Source organism: Lutra lutra, chromosome 5, assembly GCF_902655055.1.
Source record: "Lutra lutra chromosome 5, mLutLut1.2, whole genome shotgun sequence".
Taxonomy (NCBI): domain Eukaryota; kingdom Metazoa; phylum Chordata; class Mammalia; order Carnivora; family Mustelidae; genus Lutra; species Lutra lutra.
In genome coordinates this window covers 143,883,497-143,901,735 of record NC_062282.1, presented here as the reverse complement: position 1 = coordinate 143,901,735, position 18,239 = coordinate 143,883,497, and the positions used below count along the sequence as shown (strand labels likewise).

The 18,239-nt window shown below is 40.3% G+C and overlaps 1 long non-coding RNA gene across 1 annotated transcript; it reads left to right on the top strand.

Moving 5' to 3' along the window:
* The first annotated feature begins 406 nt into the window (after positions 1–406).
* LOC125099947 (uncharacterized) lies at positions 407–12,674 on the top strand. The gene is made up of 3 exons (XR_007127404.1): positions 407–521; positions 4,152–4,186; positions 12,509–12,674. It is a non-coding gene; the product is annotated as an uncharacterized LOC125099947 (long non-coding RNA).
* Positions 12,675–18,239: the final 5,565 nt, after the last annotated feature.

Here is an 18,239-nt window from a genome sequence, read left to right as displayed (position 1 = left end):
TGGGACATCTTTTAAAAATGATGGAAGCTGCTCCAAGTTGAGAAGATATTTTGATTTTACAATAAATATACATATATAGGTGATTATATATATATATATATATATATATGTTTGGATTATAAAAACGTTCTTTCCACATTTCGTGGAAAATTTAGACACTCAGCTACTATGACTATAAACAACACTGTAAACTCAATATCCTGAGACAAGCACAGCTAATATTTCAGTGACTTATCCTTGTTTATTTTTCCAGTCTAGAAATCCTTCTCCATTGGACATTATAGAAAGGCATTGTCCAATGTCCTAAATACCATTCAAAAACATCCCTTTAAAGGACCACCAGGTCTCGAGATGACGTCATCAGGATTGCGACACCGTCGGCGCTGTGAGGTCAGGTGCCCCTGGAAGAGCAAGGAGCAGCCATGCTGGGAAAGGAGGTAGGACTGCGAGGATCCCAGCACCAGGGGCATGGCCTAGCACCCCATACTTCCACCCCTGTGACAAAGGACCACGTGGGAAGGGTAAGAGGAGGGGCCACACGCTCACCGCCTCGTGCTTTCCCCAGGGCGCAGACTGACTCAGTGCCAGAGCTGGGCCCAGGGTTTTTGGTTTTGTTTCTCCAATGCCAACAGAGAGCCAGAGGTGGACGTCAAGCTCCCCCAGCCTTTAGGGGTGCCCCCCCCACCCCCGCGGGCTAATTGGGAGTATCCCTGCATGAAGGTCCCTGGGGGAATCTCTGGGGCTTTACCCCAGAGGGGAGGGAGCGGCCTTAGGACACCCAATGCTCAGGTCTGGGTGGATTGCTTTGCTGCTTGGAGTGACGCCATTGAGCAGAGATCCCAGCCGGAGGCCGCCAGGGGCCCCGCGTGGCGGGGTTGCTCCAGCCCCACGCAGCCACTGAGCATGCGCTCCAATCTCTCCCATCCGGGAGGTCGAGGAACCCCAGCAGCCTTGGATTCCATCCTACAGCCCTGCTAGGACAGGGTGGCAAGGCTGCAGCCTTGCCCCAACTGTTAAGAATAGTCTCTGGCCCCGTATAACCACATAGCCTGAAATGTAATCCTGGGTACAGTGAGAGACCACCGTGTGCTACCAGAGAGCTGGGGAACTCAGCCTGAAGACCTATTTGTGGAGACCAGCCTGTAGCCCTGCTGGGTTGCTGAACACAGCCTGGCAGGGAGCCCAGACAGAGACCCTGTCCCAATTCTGGAGGTTAGGATATGGCTAACGCACCAAGGGAGTTGGACAGATTACAGAACACAATCTCTAGTCCTACTCAACTGTGGGATACAGCTGTGGACCATTCCTGACCAGGTAGCCAGGTCAGTGAACTTACCCTACAGTGGAGCAAAGCCAGTGACCTACAGAATAGGGAAGCCTAACCTGTGCCCTTATTCAACCACAATGCCCTGCCTGTGGCCTTGCCTAAATCAGGAGTCCAACCAGTGGCACCATGTGGTCAAAGAACACAGCCTGAGAACCCACCTGACCATGAGAGATTGTGGAGTCCAGCTTATAGCTAGGCCCAGTCACATAGTCCAAACGTTGCCACCATGCTGCTAGGGTATACAGCTGGTGACCCAATCCCATCAGTGGTGATTTCAGAGTTCAGCTAGTGATACGACCTTATGGTAGAACATAGCCAGAAGTCCTTCTGGACCAGGGAGCCCACCCAGCAGGCCCTCCCAAATGTAGAGTCCAGCCAGGGCCCCTCCCTGACCTGAGGGCAGGTCACCCAACTTAAAGTCCCTGTTATTTTTTATGTATAGTTGACCTTGAAAAACAGGGGTTTGAACTTGGTGGGTTTACTTACATGCAGACCTTTTTGCATTAAAGTGCAGTAAATGTATTTTCCTTATGCTTTACTTAACATTTTCCTTTCTCTAGCTTACTTATTGTAAGAATATGGTATATAATACACACAGCATACAAAGTATGTGTTATTTGAATGTTTATATTTTTGGTAATGCTTCCAGTCAACAGTAGACTATTAGCTAAGTTTTGGGGGAGTCTAGAATTATGTTCAAATTTCCAGCTGCTTGGGGGACCAACTGCTTGGGGTACTCATCCCCTGTAGTGTTCAAGGGTCAAGTATACATATGCATATATATATACAAAATTATTCATACCATTTAAATGTAAAAAGTTAAAGCATTTCTAGAAAACAATTAATTCATTACTTAATTTTAAAATTAATTTTCTAATTAAATTTTTTCCTTCTGACTCAGGTAGGAATTTACCTTAATAAAATAATTACAGATACAGATAGAGATTTATGTCCAAATTTATTTATTACAGAGTTATTTGCAATAGTCAGTCTGCAAAAATGTAAAAATCTTCTGAGAAAGAAAATAAAATAAACCACAATAAGTTAAACCATTGGATAATAGGTAGTTGTTTGTTATTTTCTTCCAACTTTGTTGAGATACAATTGACATGTAAAACTTTTTAAGGTGTAAACATGATGATTTAAAATGCACACATTTGCCAAATTATGACCACAGTAAGGTTAGTTAACATGTCCATTACCTCAGTTGGTTGCAATTTTTAAAAAAAAATTTAATTTTTAATTTGCTTTTATTATTATTATTTTTTAAGATTTTATTTATTTGACAGACAGAGATCACAAGTAGGCAGAGAGGTAGGCAGAGAGAGAGGGGGAAGCAGGCTCCCTGCTGAGCAGAGAGCCCGAAACGGGGCTTGATCCCAGGACCCTGGGATCATGACCTGAGCCGAAGACAGAGGCCTTAACCCACTGAGCCACCCAGGTGTCCCTATTTTTATTATCTTTATATTTTTAATTTTTATTTACTTTTTAAAATTTCTTTTCAATGTTCCAGAATTCATTGCTTATGCACCACACCCAGTGATCCATGTAATACGTACCCTCCATAATACCCACCACCAGGCTCACCCAACCCCCCATCCCCTTCCCCTCCAAAACCCTCACTTTGTCTCTCAGAGTCCACAGTCTCTCATGGTTCATCTCCCACTCTGATTTCCCCCAACTCACTTCTTCTCTCCATCTCCCCATGTCCTCCGTGTTATTCCTTATGCTCCACAAATAAGCGAAACCATATGATAATTGACTGTCTCTGCTTGACTTATTCCACTCAACATAATCTCTTCCAGTCCTGTCCATGTTGATACAAAAGTTGCAATTTTTAAAAAAGGCTTATGTATTTATTTGAGAGAAGAAAGTATGGGATGAGAGGCAGAGGCAGAGGGAAATCTCAAGCAGACTCCCCACTGAGCACAGAGCCTGACATGGGGCTCCAGCTCATGACCCCGAGATCATGATGACTTAGCTGATACACGGTTTTGTGCATGTAGTGAGAATTCTTAATATTTCTCTCTTAGCAATTGTATAACTCTTTTCTTTCATTTTATTCTATCTTAAGACTTTTAAGAAAAATTTGAGCTTGTCTCCTACTTCACTAATATGCTGTTTTTATGTTAGCCAGTTTTACATTTTCTCCTTTCATTCCATTTAAAATTTTTCACTAAATGTTTCCTTTTATGTGTAGTTTTACATGATTTCAGATACATAAGTATTTTTTACAAGAACTAGTACAGTTTCGTGAGCGCAATGTCTTTTTGAAACTTGTTGAAAACTCAAAATATTTAAAAAATACATTATCTAGGGGCGCCTGGGTGGCTCAGTGGGTTAAGCTGCTGCCTTCAGCTCAGGTCATGATCCCAGGTCCTGGGTTCGAGCCCCACATCGGGCTTTCTGCTCAGCAGGGAGCCTGCTTCCTCCTCTCTCTCTGCCTGCCTCTCTGCCAACTTGTGATTTCTCTCTGTCAAATAAATAAATAAAATCTTTAAAAAAAATACATTATCTATACTAATTTAGGGTTTCCTTGAACTCATTAGCCAGGAAATCATTAGTTGTGATTCTGCACAGTGATCTCTCATTTGAACTTCATCATATACTCATAATTAAAAAAAAAAAATCCATGAGACACTTGGGTGGCTCAGTCAGTTAAGTGTCTGCCTTCGGCTTAGGTCATGATCCCAGGGTCCTGGGATCGAGTCCCACATCAAGCTCCTGGCTCAGCAGGAGGCCTGCTTTTTTCTCTGCTCCTTGTGCTTGCTCTCTCTCTCTCTCAAATAAATACTTTTTAAAAATTATGTATTTATCTTCACAGAATGAAGTCTGCATGTGTCCCCACCAGTGAGTTTGGTAAGTAATCCATGTCCATTTCTGAATACTTTATACCTGCATGAAAATGAAGGTGAAGTTTCATATTGTTAATTGGTCCTCAACTAATAGATCAGATTTCTAGATAGAACTCTAGAACTTCAGAAGTCAGAGGTTTTTGTGGGATGCAGGGAAATACAACACGGGGGTCCAGATGCTCAGGGGTCCAGATGCTCAGGTGTGGTTGCGGTAGATGGTCTTTTCTCTGTCCAGAAGAGTTTCTCTACATGTTTCCCTCGGCAGCCAACAGCTGGGAACATGTAGTCAGTTGTATGCCAAGGGATTATGGGGCTCAGATGCTCCTCGGTTTGGCCAAGAAGTTCTTCCACAGCTTTCGATAAGCTCTACTTGCCTTTCTCATTCCAACTGCCTCAGCTCTCCTTAAAGGGCAAGGGTGTGGTTATGTGAGGGTCCTGTGCTTTCATCCTCTCGTCTTACTCATCTTCTTTCACTAGGACGTTGGAGGGGATGTGATGTAGCCCTTCGTCTATTGTCCCATCTATGATATATTTAGTAGAAAGTATAGTTGAAAATCCAGGTATTGTTGGCATGTACATCATATCCTTCCCTAGTTTTCATTATTTATGCATTATTTTCCTATTCTGTTCCTCACTGTGGAGTGAGAGGGTGAGGAAATGTCATATTCTTTGTCATAATCACATTAGGCATCATAAACATTCAGTCCTTTGCAGATTCCATCTGCTTAAACTGGAAAATCTAAAACAACAGCAGCAAAAACCAAACCAAACTAAAAGAAAAAGAAAAAAAAAACCCTGTCATTTTTGAGCTATGTCAGAGTATTTTTAGCTGTTAGTTTCCTCAATGTCTAAAATAATGTGAATTTAGAAGTGGTTTAAAGTGGGATAATTTATAATTAGTCATATTTACCTTATATATGTGACTGTCCTTGATTCAGTTAAGGATTTTTTTTTTTTTTTGGTTTTTGAATTAATTTCTGTGAAAAATCTTTCAAAGTCATCCACATTACATAATATTTAGTTATAGGTTTAACAGATTTACTTTACTGAAAATAATACAACAGTGTGAAGTTGAGAATGTTCAATCATGGCACATCTAAGGATAAATCCATTTTCCTTCCTGATCTGGATGATGGGAGCATGTCTAACTTAAAGTGTTTCCCTTGTTATCACCAAGTGGTCCTGGAAAATTTACTGGTGGGATGCTGGATTTGTTAGCTGATATATACAAAGTTCCTCAATGTTCCAATAAGGCAGCTATTCTCTAAATAAGCTATTTTGAATGTGTAGAATGTCTATCAGAGTTTCTGGGTATTTGTGTGTGTGGTGTCATTGAACTAATTGTCCAAATCCCTGTCATAAAGACAGAGTTTCGTCTGAAGATCAGGGAGGGATAGAATATAATTCTCCTGGTTAACCAATAGTTTCTCTTTGGGCTGAGGCCAGCTTGCAGCTGCTTGCAGAACGTTATTCCATGAACAGATGATGTGTCTTTTCTACTTATGCTTTGTTTATATATTTTATAAAATGTTATAAAATTTACTTAACTATATTGTGGATACACCAGAAAATAGATATGGCCAAAAAGAAAGTGGCCCCAAATTTATCCAACTAGAAATATCTCTGGATACATATGTATATATTTACACATACTTCTTTTGACCAAAGTGAGATCATACTAAAAAAAAAAAAAACAAAAACCAAACCAAAACCAAAAATCTCTTTGTGGTCTGTTTTAACTCACTAATGTTGATGTTTGGACTAAGTTTTGTTTCCTTTGTTTACTTTGTAACAACATTCATTTATTCATCAAACAAGTATTTAATCAGCATGTACTATGTAGCAAGTGTCAAGGGCTGAGTACTAGAAGACCTTGCCAAAGAAGACACAGCTCCTGCCTGAAACATTTAACACTCAAGGTGGAGGAAATACAATTGGATTGATACCCCCAGTGTAATTTATTAGAAGACAGAATAGGGACAGAATATAGGTAGGATGTTTCTTTTTTTTTTTTTTTTAAAGATTTTATTTATTTGACAGACAGAGATCACAAGTAGGCAGAGAGGCAGACAGAGAGAGAGGGGGAAGCAGGCTCTCCACCGAGCAGAGAGCCCGATGCGGGGCTCTATCCCAGGACCCTGAGATCATGACCTGAGCTGAAGGCAGAGGCTTAACCCACTGAGCCACCCAGGCACCCCCTAGGTAGGATGTTTCTTTAAACAAGGGTACATGTACTCTAGAGAGGTATATGAAGGTTTCCCAGGAATACTTAGGCAGTTGATTTTAAGGCAATTCATTTCCAGCTTCTCAACTTGTATTTGTGCTTTCTTGTTCAGTTGGTCTGCCTTAAAGTGTGGTCAAGGTGCATGGGTGGGAGCAGTCACTTATCCTCTGTGCCTTTCACAGTGGGCTCTTCTTCCACTTTAGAGAAAGATAAAACTCTCACCCACTGCTGTCGTAACAGTGTTGCATTGTCCTGGGTGCAAAAACCTTTAGGTTTCACAGCAAAAGCACAATTTGAAATCTTGGCATTGGTGTGGAGCAAGTGAGTAATGGTAGTGCTCACTTAACGAGCAATAGTTTTATGAGAGAAGTCATGCTAAGCAGCAAGTTGACCATTTGAGATTTTTTTTTTTTTTTACTTTCTAGCATCCCATGGAAGTAACATATATTCATTATCAGAACCTTATATTTTTTTTAATCACAGGTTCAGAGAGAGTGATCAATTAAAGAATTTTAAGCATAAAGATGATTCTATTAGGATGATCTTCTCTTGGTGATGTTGAATGGAATACAGGTCAGAGATAAAGAGGAATGATTCAGAACTTCCAAATGCTGGAAGAAGCGTTTGTTTATTCTTCAAATGGATGATGATGATCAAATTCTAATGGTATTTAGATTGTATTGGATATATTTTAAAGAAAAATGCAATTATATATGTAAAGTGTCAATATTTATGATACAAGACATTTCATCATTTATAATGACTTGATTTTTTAGTGAAAAACAGATGTCATAAAAATATGTGAGGGGGCACCTGGGTGGCTCTGTGGGTTAAGCCTCTGCCTTCAGCTCAGGTCATGATCTCAGGGTCTTGGGATCGAGTCCCGCATTGGGCTCTCCACTTGGCAAGGAGCCTGCTTCCTCCTCTCTCTCTCTCTCTGCCTGCTTCTCTGCCTACTTGTGATCTCTCTCTGTCAAATAAATAAAATCTTTAAAAAAAAATATGTGAGGGCATACATAGTTTTTCCAGATCCTCTAAGGATGTATGTTTAAAACAGTGGAGTATAGTATAGTTGTTACATGAATAGCTTCTGAAGGCAGAAAAAAAGGGGTTGAGCTCTGGATTTTCCAGTACCTAGTTCTGTGACTCAAGCAAGTTGCTTTATCTTTCTAAGCCTTAATTTCTTCATTAATAAATATGTAGATAATACCCGCTTATGAGGTTTCCATGAAATTTAACGTTTAACTAGAATGAGTTTGCTTTACCACAGGAGATTGAAAGAGAATCATGTTACTGTATTTCTTTCTTTTTTTTAAAATTCTATTTGTCAGAGAGAGAGAGAGAGAGAGAACGCATGCACATGTACAAGCAGGGGGAGTGGCAGGCAGATGGAGAAGCAGGCTCCCCACTGAACAAGGAGCCTGATGCGGGACTTTATCATATGACCCTGGGATCATGACCTGAGCCAAAGGCAGATGCTTAACTGAGTGAGCCACTCAGGTGTCCCACGTTATTGTATTTCTTAAACAGATGCAAAAAGTTCAATCTAGCTAGATGCCCAGTATCAATTCCTTTTTCTTTTAAAAACATGATTTACAAAAAAAATTGTAGTAGAGTGATGGTATCAAAGGGAAGATTCTTTTTCCTGGGGGGTTGTATAAGAATCCCAGAAGAAGAATACAATTCTGACAACCTGGTCATGGGTCTTTAGCATAGGCAGGCTACCACTGGGGTCTTCAAATTGCAGGCCCACAATAGCATGAAGGATTTCCAGTCTGTTCTTGCCAGACATATGCTCAAGTTTCCTTTGGTTTGGTTTTCAGAGTTACAGCCCTTAAGGCTTAGATCCCAGAGTATCCATGTGTATCATTTGCCCCCAAGAGAAGTCCTGCCATATCCAAACCTGCTATGTTGGAGATGAGCATTGGACCTCCCCACTTGCTAAAGACCATCCCCATCTTTTTTCTCTCAGAGAAGGCACACCAGAGATGAGGCTCTTGTTCCTCTCACATCCCACCATTCCTTCTTCCTCAAAGTAAATATAGCCTAATAATCTTCCATAAATCTGTGTTCCTCCCAAAAGCTCAAGGTTTTCTTCAGGGTTCCAAACTGATATGCAATAGTTCGGCCATCCTTTCTCTAAGGATATGTGCAGAAAAGAATTACCCCATCAGATCTCAGACTGCTATCCTTGGAAAGGCTTGCTTGCTAGGTTTGTTCTTGATTGGCATTTGATTGCTTGGATTTCTGGAGTGTTCTGGTCATTCCGTAATTCCATAATTTATAGAAGAGTAGCTCAATGTGCTTCACCTGTTTGTGCAAACAACATGGTTTATGTGGAACACCTGCTTTACTTCTCAGAGTCTAGAATTCTGGCAGAACCCTAGAGGATGTCTTTGTGACCAGTGTCCAATAAAAATGTTGGGCCCTGAGTCTCTCATAAGCTTCCCTGGTAGACAAAACTGCACACACATGTCGCAATTTGGTAGTGGAAGAATTTTTTTTTTTTTTTTTTTTTTTTTTAATTTGTGAGAGGCAGAGGCAGAGGGAGAAGCAGGCTCCCTGCTGAGCAGGGATCCCGATGAGGGGTTGATCCCCAGACTCCAGGATTATGACCTGAGGCACAGGTAGACACTTAACCTACTGAGCCACCCAGACACAGCAATGATGGAGGAATTAATTCCTGTGTGACTCTTTTGGAAGGCAGCTATGTTAACCACTATACCACCAACGCTCCTCCTGTGTGACTCTTTTGGGAGAGAACTGTTGGAAGCTAGTACCTGGTTACTTTTGGACTTCACATGCGCCTTTTCCATTTGCTCATTTTTTTTTTTTTATATCTTTTTGCTTTAATAAGTATAGCCATGAAAACAACTGTCTGCTGAGTCCTGTGAGATCTCCTAGTGAATCAGTAAAGCTACATGTGGTCTTGAAGACCCCTTACACATAGAGGAATAGGGAAACTAAACTTTTAATATTTCCTACAATTTTTATACCAGTAACAACAGTAAAACCAAGGCAAAATGCATGTCTTTATTACAGAAAGTTAAAAGAAATGTGAAGGGTCATTAATCTAAAGGAAGTCTCCCTAAAGGGGGTAACCCTTGGTAATCCCCTCATTCCTAATGGTTAGTTGTTACAATGTGGTAGGAAAGGTTTCCCAGAAAAGGGATCCCTTGAGTTCAGGCTTATGTCTTTTTAGGGATGACCTCTCTTTTTATGCAGTAGTAGAATTCTAAGGCCATGGAATTCTACTGGAACCTGAAATTCTACTTTTTGCTGTAGAGGCTCTCCAGATGGAAACATAATGTAAGAATGCTTTTTAAAAATCCTATTGGCTTTTCTTTTTGATATTATTGGAGTTCTTTGCTGTTTTAAATATTTTTCTGAAAACCTGGTGTATGTGTCTGTATGTTTGTGTGCCTCGAAGCTTCAGGAATTGGCACAGTTAAAGAGATCCACTGAATAAATAAAGAATGAAAAATTATAAGGACAGTTGGGGCATTGTTGGATCTGTGTTGCATTTTGCTAACAAGCATATCAGACTTTTCAAAAATAATACCAAACAGAGATGAAAGCTTATGATTGAATATATGGGAAAGTTATCAAATTACATTTTATTTGGTTTGGTTTTATTTTATTTTCTAATTTATTTTTTTAGATAGGCCCACACTGAGCCTACTTAAAAAGAAAGAAAGAAAGAAAGAAAGAAAGACTGAAAGAAAAAAAAGAAAGAAACCCCAACGCAGGGCTTGAACTCAAAATGCTGAGATCAGGACCTGAGCTGAGATCAAGAGTCAGATGCTTACCCAGCTGAGCCACCCCGTTGCCCCAGATTGGGTTTTATCTCTTAGTCTTAATGGGTGAGCTGTTGGCTACCTTTTGAGTTTTCACCTATGCATATTGATATAAAATGTATTCAGCTTCAGGCTGGCAAATGTGGACAAATAAGTCTGTGCCCTTACAGAGCAACCCATTTTTTGGTGTGTGGGGGGGTCATTTTTAGGAAGCATTGGTTTGTTCTCAGGTAACTAATTTTTGAAAAACCCATGTTTATATTTCAGAACAACCACTAAAAAATTAAATCAAATAAAAAAGCTTAAACAAAGGCGGCCTGGCACAAAATATTATTATCCAAATATCAGTCACAGACGTCTTCCAGGAAGGTAAAAGACTCTTGACATTAATAGCCAATGGCTCAGAAATGACTCAGTGTGCAGGATAGATTAGCCTGAAAATTAAAAAAAAAAAAAATAAAGTGAGATAAGGGTGTGATATACTTTAGTTTTTAAAATATACGCTATAACCACGCTTAAAAACAACAAATCTCATCATATGTGTTCTACGGAAGTCATCGTTTTAATCATTGTCATGCCTTTGCATATTGTACTAATTCTTGTGCTCGAGTCCTTAGTGTTAACAGACTCTCAGGTTTTGCTCTCCTTTAAGACCAGGTATGATGTACCTCTTGTGCCTCCTGTCATTCTTGTGGATTTAGTTTTCTTTCCCCCCACCCTCTCTCTCTCTTTTGTTTGTTCTTTCTTTCTGGACATAGCTAGTTTAGTGCTGGTAATGCCGCAGAATTATTATTTTGGTTTTAGAGGAGAGGACTAGAGCCATTCTTTTCTCTTGAGGTCTTTCCCAGTTGTTTTGTTTTGTTTTGTTTGAGTGTAGCTGACACATGGTATTACACGCGGTATATATGTTTCAGGTGTACAACATAGTGACTGGAACAAGTTTATACAGTATGCTGTGTTCACCCCAAGTAGCCACCCTCCGTCGCTGTACAGGGCCGTCACAGGACCATTGACTGTATGCTTTGTTCTGTGCCTTTTCTTCCCAACACTTACTTAGTCTATAACTGGAAGCCTGTGTCTCCCACTCCCTTTTGCCCATTTTGACCATCCTCCTTTCCCTTCTGGCAACAATCAGATTTAGTTTTCTTTTTTTTTTTTTTTTTAAAGATTTTTTTTTTAAATTTATTTATTTGACAGAGAGAGATCACAAGTAGATGGAGAGGCAGGCAGAGAGAGAGAGAGGGGGAAGCAGGATCTCTGCCGAGCAAAGAACCCGATGCGGGACTCGATCCCAGGACCCTGAGATCATGACCTGAGCTGAAGGCAGCGGCTTAACCCACTGAGCCACCCAGGCGCCCCCAGATTTAGTTTTCTAACACAAGCACATACTCTTGTGCTCCCTCTGTGCATCTACACTTTGTTTTTTTTTTTTTTTTAAAGATTTTATTTATTTATTTGACAGAGAGAAATCACAAGTAGGCAGAGAGGCAGGCAGAGAGAGAGGAGGAAGCAGGCTCCCCGCTGAGCAGAAAGCCCGATGTGGGGCCTGAACCCAGGACCTGGGATCATGACCTGAGCCGAAGGCAGGGGCTTAACTCACTGAGCCACCCAGGCGCCCCTGTGCATCTAAACTTTGTAGAAATCTTTTTAACTGAGGTTCTTTCTTCTCCCCCCCCCCCCAAATATGAAGGTACTTATGATAATACTTTCCAGAGAGTATATAAAAATATTAACTTATGTTATATTTTGCTTTTTAGACATTTTTTTTTTCTTACTTGTTTATGTGTTTGGGTGGGAGTAGCTCTAGATAACTTTTCCCTGTCTTAGCCTTTCTTGCTTTGTAAGTAATGAGAAAGCCTTATTTTTGGTTGCTAAAGTTAGTTTTAAGACCGTATCCTGCTAGCCAATCTTATGGACCTCAGTCATTCCTTGTAGCTGGCGCTTTATTTATTTTTTAAAGATTTTGTGTATTTCTTTGACACAAGCGAGAAAGGGAACACAAGCAGGGGGAGTGGGAGAGGGAGAAGCAGACTTTCCGCTAAGCAGGGACCCCGATATAAGGCTTGATCCCAGGACCCCTAAGGCAGATGCTTATGGGTGGTCCCTATCTTTTACATTAGTTTTATTTATTCTTAAGTATCCAGAGGGCAGCCGAAGGCCACTAGAGGTATATGGCAGTGGTCTACCACACAGTTTGTTGTCTCTCTTCAGTGGGATTTTCTGGACTCCTCACAGCACTCCCAGTGTCTCCTCATCAGAGAGGTATACAAACAATCCCTGAGTAACATTCACTCATCTCTTACAGGAGCCCTGAGTGTTCTCTTAAGATGTCTTAACATCTCTGAGAACATTCCTAGTGAAGAACAATCTCTTCTCAGACATTTTCCAAAGAAGACAGACGGCCAACAGACACTTGAAAAGATGCTTGACATCACTCATCATCAGGGAAATACAAATCAAAACCACAATGAGATATCACCTCAAACCAATCAGAGTAGCTAAAATTAACAATAGAAGAAACAACAGTGCTGGCGAGGATGTGGAGGAAAGTGGAACCCTCTTACACTGTTGGTGGGAGTGCAAACTGGTACAGGCACTCAGGAAAACAGCATGGGGGGTCCTCAGAAAGTTGAAAATAGAGCTACCCTATAGTCCAGCAACTGTGCTACTAGGTATTTACACAAAGGATACAAGAATACTAATTTGAAGGGTTACATGCATCTCAGTATTTATAGCAGCTTTATCTACAGTAGCTAAATTATGGAAACATCCCCAATTCCATCAACTGATGAATGGATAAAGGAAATGTGGTGTGTATACACACACATATACAGGAATATTACTTAGCCATAAAAAAGAATGAAATCTTGCCATTTGCAACAACATGGATAGATCTAGAGAGAATTGACAATAAGCAGATTAAGTCAGAGAATGACAAATACCATATGATTTCACTTATATGTGGAATTTAAGAAACAAGGCAGATGATCATGGGGGAAATAAAAGAGAGGAAAACCAAGAAGTGGACTCTTGATAACAAACTGATGGTGGGAGGGGAATGGGGGAAATAGGTGATGGGGATTGTGGAGTGCACTTGCTCTGAGCACCAGGTGTTGTATGGAAGTGTTGAATCACTAAATTGTACATCTGAAACTAATATTACACTGTACATTAACTACTTGGAACTTAAATAAAAACTGGGGAAAAAAAAAGATGCCCTAACATCTGTGAGAATGTCACCTATGAAGAGTGGTCTCTTTTCCTCAGTGGTAGCCCTCTTCTTTCATCTTTGAGTTGAATATACAAAGGAGGCAACCTTAGATACTTCCTCCTGAAGTAAGGTTAGCTTTTGCTGTTCTACTTTTACACCATTCTTTCTAAACTAGCTTTCTCCTTTCTGAGCCACCTTCTTGTGATTCTGTTGCTCTTCTTATAGACACCATCATATTCTTATTCTCTGCTAAATTTCTTAAATGAATGCTTTCTACTAATTGCTTCCATTTCCTTATCAACTCATTGTTCTCTTATCTATAAATGTCCTAAGTTTTCTTGTTTAATCAGAGTCTCCAGTGATTTTCCAGTCATCAAATTCAGTGGCCCTGGCCTCCCAGTGATCTGACATGGTATTTTGTGTTTTATTGAAACTCGTGATAACTTATGCTCATTTTCCTCTTTGGCTTAGATTTTCCCTATGGCTCTTGAACTTTAATCACTTCCTTAAGCCTTAGACACTGCTATTCTCTGTATATACTCACCCCTTGGAGAACTTAGTACCATGATAATCTTGACTTTGAATGCTATCTCTATGCTTTGTTTAGCTGGTCATAACTATCCTCAGTCCTGCTTTGCAACCTGAGAAGCAGGCCTAGAATTTTGTGCAGATAAACACAGGGTAAAGGTACACTGGGTATATACTAAGTGACTACAAAGGTAACATAGCATGGACTTTTATATAAATGCTTGTAAGAATGACAATTTTTAGTGCCTAGGTTGAGAAGACTAGCACAAAAGTATTACATTTTAAATTAAAAATAACTTTCTCTGCTAACTTGCTCAGAGAAAGACAAAAGGGATTTTCTTTGTCCTAACATTCATGACTCTCCTTTTCATATTGTATTGACCTAAGTGCCAAGTGAAATTGAGCACCCTACTTTAATTAGAGTCAGTCATTTCTAAGTAAAAATAAAAAATCTTCAAGGTCAACTTGAATTAGTCCCGGGGGTGGGTAAGGATAACACAGGGAGGGGTATTCCAATTATTATTTTTCTAAGGCATTTTTTAAAACTTCCATTAAAGAAATCAGGTTTCAAAATAAATTTTTCTTTAGTGATAAATGTCTCTGAAGATTTAATGTTTATATTATGTTGAAAGTGAAAAAAATGCAACAAATGGCAAAAAATATACGCTTTACCCCAAAGAGCCTGAGTTTTAAAGTTTAAAGTGTTTATCTTAAGTGTTATGCACTTTTCAAATATTTATTTATATTGTTCATGTTTTGTTGGTCTGAAAATTCATGTATCTTAAGTCATTGTTTCCTCATAAATTTTATGACTTTAGAATGTGAGGTTGTTTTCATGTAGCTTATTTTTTTGTTTTTTTGTTTTTTTGTTTTTTTCCCCTGTGAAAATTCCCTGTGGTCTGGATTTTGGGAGTTTCTCTTCAGAATGGTGCTACATTTGCCTCTGCCAAACACATCTGGGATAGTGCCAGGTTTCTATTACACTCTAATTGTAGAGTTTTCTGCACCTTGAAGGGACTGTATGTTTGGGCTCTAAACCCATATGAGGTGCAGGCCTGGGCTTTCAGTTTCCCACCAGTCTTTTCTTCACCCAGAGAAAAGCTTTTCTGTCCTTGGTTTGCTTGAGTGGTGTTGCCCCCTGCCCCCCATTTCCTGGAGGCCATGGTTCCTGGCTTTTTCTGGCATCTAGCCATGGTGGCATTGCAGCTGTCCTCTTCGTGTCTTCATCTTTTCACTCACCCTGCATGGATGTTAACATCAGCCCCTGGGACTGAGTTTTATCTCTGTCCCTTACCCTGGTGGTGGAGAATCTCCCTGAGTATTTTGATACAGGGACTATTAGGGAGAAGTACTATCAAGCATGCTAGATTTATTATTTTACTCTTTGAAACATTATGAATGAAATACCAGATATTTTTAACCACACTGGACAGATGATCATTCTGTTGATCTCAACCAGTGTGGGGTCTCAATGGTTGCAAAAAAATGTTCTATCTGGGCAGCAAGATAATAAGGCATGGGGTGTATATTCACGGGTGTCTGACTTTGTATTTCCTTCATCATTTTGGGGAGAGCAGTTAATATTCTAAGGGTCCAAAATATCGGTTATGTTAATAGTAGTTAAAAGCCAGAAACATACCTATGGAGAAACCTGTAGGAACAGAATCAGACTTTGAAAAACCAGAAATAATTAGCAAAAGTGCATCCTTTAGGTGGGATGTTCATGAGCAACGTTGTGGTATTTTTGCGAAATCCTTGGCTCAGGAGCCTGATGACAGGGTTGAGTTCTGACTTTTCATATTTTATAAATTGTGTGACCATGGGTAATTGAACTTTATGCTTCGGCGACTCCTCTGTAAAATGGGGATTGTAACAGGACCCACCCAAGAGTGGTTGTGAGATTTAAGGCAATTAATGCAGAAGGACTAAGAATGCCTGAGCAGGTAGTGCAGTATTAGCTCATACCTGATGACAATAAGGAGGTTGATTATTTTCTAAGGCAGGGATCATAAACCTAAAATGCTTTTAAAACACAGTGGAGGTAAATCAAGCACTTCTCTGAACTTATATTAGTCAATGTTATGACCTAACTAGTTTATGACCTCTGTTAAGGATAGACATGCAAAATTAATGGGGAGCCATTAGAGGGGATGATTGTTCAATTAACACCAAATAAAACAACACCTAGCAAATTTAGGACTAGTGGTACACTTGTAGTAGCATGTCTTATCAATCAATAGATATTTATTGAATATTGAATATATACCTAGTAGTTAGGTTAATTATTCACTTGGAGGAATGGGGCCACTGTGGTTAGTGTAATTTCTCCTGTGGGTTATCTCTCTCCTTTTTGGAGCCCCAAACTGGCTATGGTCACATGTCACTTGGAGGGTTTGTCCATAGCTCTTTCTGTGCATTGGGGAAATGCAATTAAAAACAGAATCTTCTCCCACCCCAGGAATCCCTTCTACAAAGACAGTAGGGAAAGAAAACACTTGTATGACCGAATGAGCATTGAACTAGAATGTGAGGCCTGTTACAGGTGATCCACGAAAGGATTACAGAAGATGGAAAGAACCCTCACCCCGTTGGTCAAGCCAAGCAGAGGCAACTGATCCCACATGTGTTCACATCAGTGCTGACTGAGGGAGACCTAGCTCAACAGCAGATCACATGGCCACAACTAGGGTTGGGGACACAATGATAAGGCAGACCAAACATTTACCCCAGCTTTTTTTTTTTTTAAGATTTTATTTATTTGTCAGAGAGAGAGAGGGAGAGAGAGCAAGCACAGGCAGACAGAATGGAAGGCAGAGGCAGAGGGAGAAGCAGGCTCCCTGATGAGCAAGGAGCCTGATGTGGGACTCGATCCCAGGACGCTGGGATCATGACCTGAGCCGAAGGCAGCTGCTTAACCAACTGAGCCACCCAGGTGTCCCAACTCTTGCCTGTTTTAATTTAAAGGGAATTGCTCATTAATTCTTTCAATATACAGACCATTTACAGTGTTAAATCAGTCTGGTATTAGAAATGTTTAATTGTTAACCAGCATTAGATTGGTAATATTTTATCCGATTAAAACTTTCTCAGTGTTCTCACCAACTGTGAATTTTAGATCAACTAAATGATCTGAAAGAAAGAGAAAGCAGGGGGAGTAAATCCTATGAAGAATGCCCTTTATGTGCTTGGTAGGAGCCTGAGGCTAAAGATGAGGAATGGAAGGCCTTAGTGTGTGGTGATGGTGGTGGTGAGGGTGGGTGGGGGCAGGGAGGAGGTGGGGTGGGGAGGAGTGGGGGTGATGAGGAGGATGTTGGGGACCTTAAGACTTGACATTCCTTTTGCCCTCATTTCTTATTTTCTGTTTTAGGAGATAATCTGCTTTTAGTTTCTGCTAAGATACAATGAGGTTGTTGAGTTCAATGACTGATTTATGGAATCAAGGTTCAAATGGACTCCCTGATTACTCTCTTTTTAAAGTCTGACATTTTATTACATGGGCAGTAACCTTGGCCTGTGTGCTGTTTTAATTCAGGGTCTTATCTCACAGAAACCTTCACTCTGGACAAAGTGAAAACATTTGTTTGGAATAAACAGTTTTCCCTTCTGTTCCCATTTTTTTATAACTTTTATGACATTTTAAAGGCACCATTCTTTACAGACATCAGGCAGTTTAATTTGAAAGTGGCTTTAGTGACCCACAGATATGTTTTGCATCATTGCTGATCTTAGGGTATAGGCAATTTCCTAGCTTTGCAGATACTCGTGCATCTTGAGTAAGTTCCATCAGAGACTTGAGAACTCTAGACCTATTTTTTTAGCTTGAAACCCTTGATGACCTTTTAAAGATTGTCTTTTCAAAAAAACGTAATGATTAGTGACTTAAAAGTGTAAAACTGAAAGCTTAAAGTATGCTTTATTTAATCTAGCTTAGAGGTATGTTGGAGAGTGTAATTATTCATCTCTCAGCCTATTGAGAGTAAAAGTACAGCAGCAGCAGCTTTATGAGTGCTCAAGTCAGAATGAGACAGGAAGCTCGGGTCCAAAGGCAAATCATGATTCCTACCACTTCTTTCCCATCGTGTCCAAGTCCAGATCTTTTGACTTGCTGGTGTGGTGAGCTGGTTCTATTCCATGTGAAGGAACAAAGGACAGATGGAATAAAAATTGTTTGCTCTGACTCTGTCTTTTGTGGAGTTTGTGGGAGGTGGGAGCATGGAAGACCACAAGCACCAGTTCAAGTGCAAGTGGTGGGGAGTCAGGGGTGTCCCTCAGGGTAAAGACTACTGAAGGCACAGGG